This window comes from Sus scrofa, chromosome 16 (genome assembly GCF_054392235.1).
Source record: "Sus scrofa isolate SSC_HxYL_T2T_F1_AM1 chromosome 16, Sscrofa_HxYL_maternal_Yorkshire_Landrace_v2.0, whole genome shotgun sequence".
NCBI lineage: Eukaryota > Metazoa > Chordata > Mammalia > Artiodactyla > Suidae > Sus > Sus scrofa.
The window spans coordinates 42835441-42841477 of record NC_139398.1 but is presented as its reverse complement, the minus strand read 5'-3'; the positions used below and the strand labels follow the sequence as shown (position 1 = coordinate 42841477).

The 6037-nt window shown below is 36.4% G+C and overlaps 1 pseudogene; it reads left to right on the top strand.

The window, feature by feature from the left end:
- The first annotated feature begins 3605 nt into the window (after window positions 1-3605).
- On the top strand, window positions 3606-4401 carry LOC146395534 (heterogeneous nuclear ribonucleoprotein A1-like 2; annotated as a pseudogene).
- The last annotated feature ends 1636 nt before the right edge of the window (window positions 4402-6037 follow it).

Sequence of the window (6037 nt, the reverse complement as noted above, 5' to 3'; positions counted from 1 at the left end):
CAGACTCTCTAGTCTTCTGCTTATTATTAAATGATAATGAATTATCCAGAGAAGATATGGGCACACTTTCATAAATGGAATACCCATTGCTGATTCTTGTCTCTTTAGTTTGAGGAAATAATCTGAGTACACGAGGGGCATGAAGATTTTTATCTATTCATCTCTTTAGCTTATCTGTCTATTTAGCTATTCGACTAGTTACCTTTTTTTTTTTTAACTGTTTAAGTGGATTTTATTTCATATTATAAAGGTAGAAGGAATCCAAACTTTTTAATTATTTAATTAATTTTATTACATCTATAGGTGTACAACAACCATCACAACCAAATTTTACAGCATTTCATCCCAAACCCTCAGTGTATCCCCCCAAGCCCCAACCTGTCTCCTTTGGAAACCATAAATTTTTCAAAGTCGGCGCGTCATTATCTGTTCTTCAAAGAAGTTCATTGTGTCCTTTTTTTAGATCCCACATGTAAGTGATAGCATGTGATGTTGATGTCTCATATCTGACTGACTTCACTTAGCATGATAATTTCTAGGTCCATCCATGTTGCTGCAAATGCCATTATTTCCTTTTAATGGCTGAGTAATAATCCATTGTGTATATGTACCACATCTTCTTCTTTATCCACTCCTGGAGATGGACATTTAAGTTGTTTCCATGTCTTGGCTATTGCATATAGTGCTGCAATGAACATTGGAATATATGTGTCTTTTCAGTCAACCAGTTATCTAACATCTATCTTTGAATGTATATTTGAGACATTAGAAGTTAAATTACCTCTTTAAGATTCCAGATTTCCTTCCACCAAGAGTGAATCTGTTAAGTTGACACTTTAATATAAATTATTTTTGGTGAAGTGAAAATAGGGACCCATGTTGGAGAAAAGTCCAAAGGGACAACCAGAATGCCATATGAAGCCATAGAAAGCTAGAGAGCAGAGGAAAAGTCTATGGCATATAGAAACAATGCAGAACAGAATTTGGAGTGTGGTAATAATGAAATTATTCCTTGTTTTGCTTTATTTTTAATTTTTATAGTGATAATGTTCTGTCAATTTCTTCTGTACAGCAAAGTGACCCAGTCATACATATATATACATCCTTTTTCTCATATTATCTTTGATTATGTTCTCTCATGAGTGACTGGATATAGTTCCCTGTGCTGAAATTATTCTAGATTTGCTTTTTCTTCAGTTTCCTGGATGAAGTAAGTCCTTCCTTGGGGACACACAAATTTCATCCATGCTGCCTTTGGAATGATCCCTATCCATGGTTACTTTGTCTTCTAGATTATCAGGAAGGATGATGGATTGTAGTTTCTGAATGCACTTTCAAATGGCTGATTGTTGCACATATTGCTAGAGGGGAAGCTAAAATTTGATTATTGGAGAATGGAAACTCCTGTCACCAGTCAATGGAAGGCCCAGGTTAGAGGCCATCTTGGTGAGATCAAGTCAAGTGTTTTGTGAAGCTTTGCTCTAACCCTCCATTACATTAATGAATCTAAGATTTCTGGGGAAAATCTAAATTGGCAGTAGCTCTGGTAGGCCCCCAGAATCAGAAGTGGGGAGAATAAGACGTTTGTGTGAGACATGTGTCTGCTGTTCCTGACACATTTTGTCCGCAGATTTATTTCATTGATATCAGCAGATGGAAATGACTTCACATTATAAAGGCCTGTAGGATAATCATTAAACATGGGCATAAAATCTTGTTCTATACAGCTCAGTTCAAAAGAGGTCATCATATTAGAAGAATGGGAAATAACGAAAATTAAATAGGGTGGGGGAACATGAGGCAGGAGGACAATACATTACAGATACTTGGAGTTTTTAACCTCTCCAAAGTTCGAATCAAATACGGATTAAATCAAAAGGATTTTTTTTCTTTTTATAGTCACATCTGGATCATATAGAAGTTCTAGGCCAGAGGCCGAATCAGAGTGGTAGCTGCAGGCCTATGCCACAGCCACAGTAACACTTATGCCACAGCTTGCAGCAATGCCAGATCCTTAACCCACTGAGCAAGGCCCGGGATCGAACCCACATCCTCATGGATACTTAATCTGCTGAGCCACAACGGGAACTCCAAAATCAAAATTTTTCATTGAATTTAAAATTATGCAATTGCCCCCTCTGCCTATGAACATCGCAAAGTAAGCATTTTAAAGTCTCTCTCCAGCTACCATCCTGAACCAGGGTCTCACAAAAGGCAGAGCAGCTCTAGATCTTCTCATGTGAAGACTGAGCTTTGAAACAATTAATGAGAGTCCGAGGAGCCATTTTGAACAACGGGGACCACTGACTGTTAGTAATGAGAAATGCAAAGGCCAAGCACTCAAGTCTTTGGGTCTGTCACATAGGCCACTGTCAACGAGGTGAATGCAGCCATGCATGTAAGGCCACCCAAGGTGGATGGAAGAGTTGGGAAACCAAAGGGCACTGTTTCAAGAGAGGATTCTCAAAGACTTGGGGCCCACTTAACTGTGAAAAAGATTTTGTTGGTGCATGAGACACTAAGTAACATCACTTAAGAAATTTTTTTTTTTTTAATGGAAGTATAGTTGATTTACAATGTTGTTAGTTTCAGGTACATGACACAGTGATTCTGTTTTAAAAAGAACACATATGTATTCTTTCTCAGATTCTTTTTCCTTATAGGTTATTATAAAATATTGGGTATAGTTTCCTGTGGTACAGTAGGTGCTTGTTGGTTATCTCTTTTATATATAGTAATGTTTATATGTTAATCCCAAACTCTTGGTTATCTCTTTTATATATAGTAATGTTTATATGTTAATCCCAAACTCTTGGTTATCTCTTTTATATATAGTAATGTTTATATGTTAATCCCAAACTCTTGGTTATCTCTTTTATATATAGTAGTGTTTATGTGTTAATCCCAAACTCTTTAATTTAGCCTTCTCCCCTATTTCCCCTTTGGTAACCATAAATTTGTTTTCTATGTCTTGGGTCTATTTCTGATTTGTAAAGTTCATTTGTATCTATCTTTAGATTCCACATATAAACTATATCATATGATACTTGTCTTTGGCTTACTTTACTTTTAGTATGATAATCTGGGTCCATACATGTTGCTCTCAATGATATTATTTCATCTCTTTTTATGGATGACTAATATTCCATTGTGTATTATATAGAATATAATATATATGTATATACCAACCACATCTTTATTATCTACTTGTCTGTTGATGGACACTTATATTGCTTCCATATCTTGGCTATTGTAAATATTGCTATAATTATCATTGGCATGCATGTGTCTTTTCAAATTACTGTTTTATCTGGATATATATGCCCAAGAGTGGGATTGTAGGATCATATGGTAGTTCTATTTTTAGTTTTTTGAGGAACTTCCATACAGTTCTCCATGGTAGCTGCACCAACTTATATTCCCACCAACAATGTAGGAGAGTTCCTTTTTCTCCACATCCTTTCCAACATTTGCTATTTGTATATACTTTTTGATGATGGCCATTCTGACAGAAGTGAGGTGATATCTCATTGTAGGTTTAATGTACATTTCTCTAATAATTAGCAATGTTCAATATTTTTTTCATGTGCCTGTAGGCCTTCTGTATGTCTTCTTTGAAAAAAAGTCTGTCTAGATCCTCTGTGCATTTTTGATTATATTGTTTTTATGTTGAGCTGTGTAAACTAAATACTTTGGAAATTAATCCCTTGTTAGTCACATTTCTTACTAATATTTTCTTCCACTCTCTAAGTTGTCGTTCCATTTTGTTGATGGTTTCCTTTGATGTTCAAAAGCACTTAGTGATGGAAATATAAACATAAATAAATGAGATTCTTTTGAACAGTATGGGAAAATTGAAGTGATTGATATCTTGACTGACGGAGGCAGTGGCAAGAAGGAGCTTTGCTTTGGTAGTCTTTGATGACCTTTATTCAGTAGGCAGGATGTCATTCAGAAATACTGTACTATGAATGATACAACTGAGTTATGGAAAGGCCTAAGCAAAAAATGGCTAGTGCTTCATCCAGCCAAAGAAGCCCTAATGGTTCTGCAAACTTTGGTGGTGGTTGCAGAGGTCATTTGGGGAAGAATGACAACTTTAGTTGTGAAGGAAACATTGCAGAGGTGGCTCTGGTGGCGCCATGGTGTTGGTAGATACGGTGGCCATGGGGATAGCTATAATGGATTTGGTAATGATGGAAGCATTTCAGAGGTGGCTGAAACTACAATGGCTTTGGCAATTGTAACAATAAGTCTTCAAATTTTGGACCCATAAAAGGAGGAAACTTTGGAGGCAGAAGTTTTGGTCCCTGTGACGGCGGAGGTCAAAATTTTGCCAGACCGCAAAACCAGGGTGGATATAGCAGTTCCAACAGCAGCAGTAGCTATGAAAGTGGCTGAAGGTTTTAATGACTGACAGGAAACAAAGCTTACCAGGGAGAGGAGAGCCAGAGAAATAGCAGGTAAGCTACAAGTTACAACAGATTGGTGAACTCAGCCAAGCACACTGGTAGCCAAGCCTAACTGCTACAAAGAAGACATGTTTTAGACAATGCTCATGTGTGTGGGTGAAAAAACTATAGGACTCTATCTGTGACTAATTGTCTAACAGGTTATTTTAGTTTCTGTTCTGTGGAAAGCGTAAAGCATTCCAACAAAGGGTTTTTATAATACATATATATATATATATATATATATATATTTTTTTTTTTTTTTTTTTTTTGCACATACCCTGTCAATTGCTAATTGTAATAGTCTGATCAGGACACTATGTAAATGTCTTTTAAAAGTGTTAGAATTGCCTTTAAAAAAATTCCAAATATTGAGTTGTTAAACTAAATTAGTGTTCCTTTGATTGCCAAACTCTCCATGAAAATGGTGAAGAAAGGCATGTGTCTGCTGACCAGGGGCTAGAAAATTTAGATAATCAGGATGGTCTGGACTGCAGTGCATATATGGTCATATCAGACACAGTACCACACACTGAAGGGGGTTTGTAAGCAGACTGTGTCAGCAATCCTATTTTTGGATGCAAAGGATTATAAGACTAACACAAAGTAAATAGTTTTGCTTACAGAAGGCTGGACAAAGGCAGCAGACAGTATGGGCAAAGAGCTAAATTAACTCCTCAGTGCAAAACAAGAGGGTTCTGTACGTTGAAGAATAAAAGGGATTCTGGAATTCTGTACTTGAACTCTTCCAGAAATCAATAAGCATATTATATTTGCCCACACACTGCTAATGTATACCTCTGTGCTTGCTAACATAAACAGCATTAGGTGTCCTATACATAGAAAATGAAATGGCACCTTTATACATTTGAAGCAGCTACTTTAAAATCAAAGACATGGAATTTTCAATAAAAGTACATAGGATAACTAACATTTTTTTTCTTCCCTGATTTAGATTTTAAAACGTTAATATTTAAATAGTGGCCATTGCAACTGTAGGAATGAAATTGTACTGTTTTATCCACCTCTGATTTTTTAGACACATCAAATGGCAAGTTTATTGCTTGATTTTTTTTTTTTTAACATCCAGAAGTTCTTAAGAACCAACTGGAAAAATACTACTTGAGTCTGGGTGAGAAGGTCTCCAGTTTCCAGAATTCAGTGACCCAATAAGTTGTGGGAATGTTGTTTTATTACCTTAATACTTCAGAGATATTTCTCTGAAAACATGATTTTGAAGAGTATTAAATTTAACAAAGCTTTCCAGTGAATTTCACCCTATGAGAAATTTCACATTAATGTGTATATGAAACATACTAGACAGTAATATTCTATTTGTAAATAGTACATTAAATCTCTCAAAACAGAATTGCTATTATGGAGTTCCTATTGTGGCTCTGTGGGTTACAAACCCAACTGTTAGCCATGAGGATGCTTGATCCCTGGTCTTGCTCAGTGGGTTAAGGATCCGGCATTGCCGTGAGCTGTGGTGTAGGTAGCAGACACAGCTGGATCAGGTGTTGCCGTGGCAATGGTGTAGGTTGTCAGCTGCAGCTTCAATTGGACCCCTAGCCTGGGAACTTTCA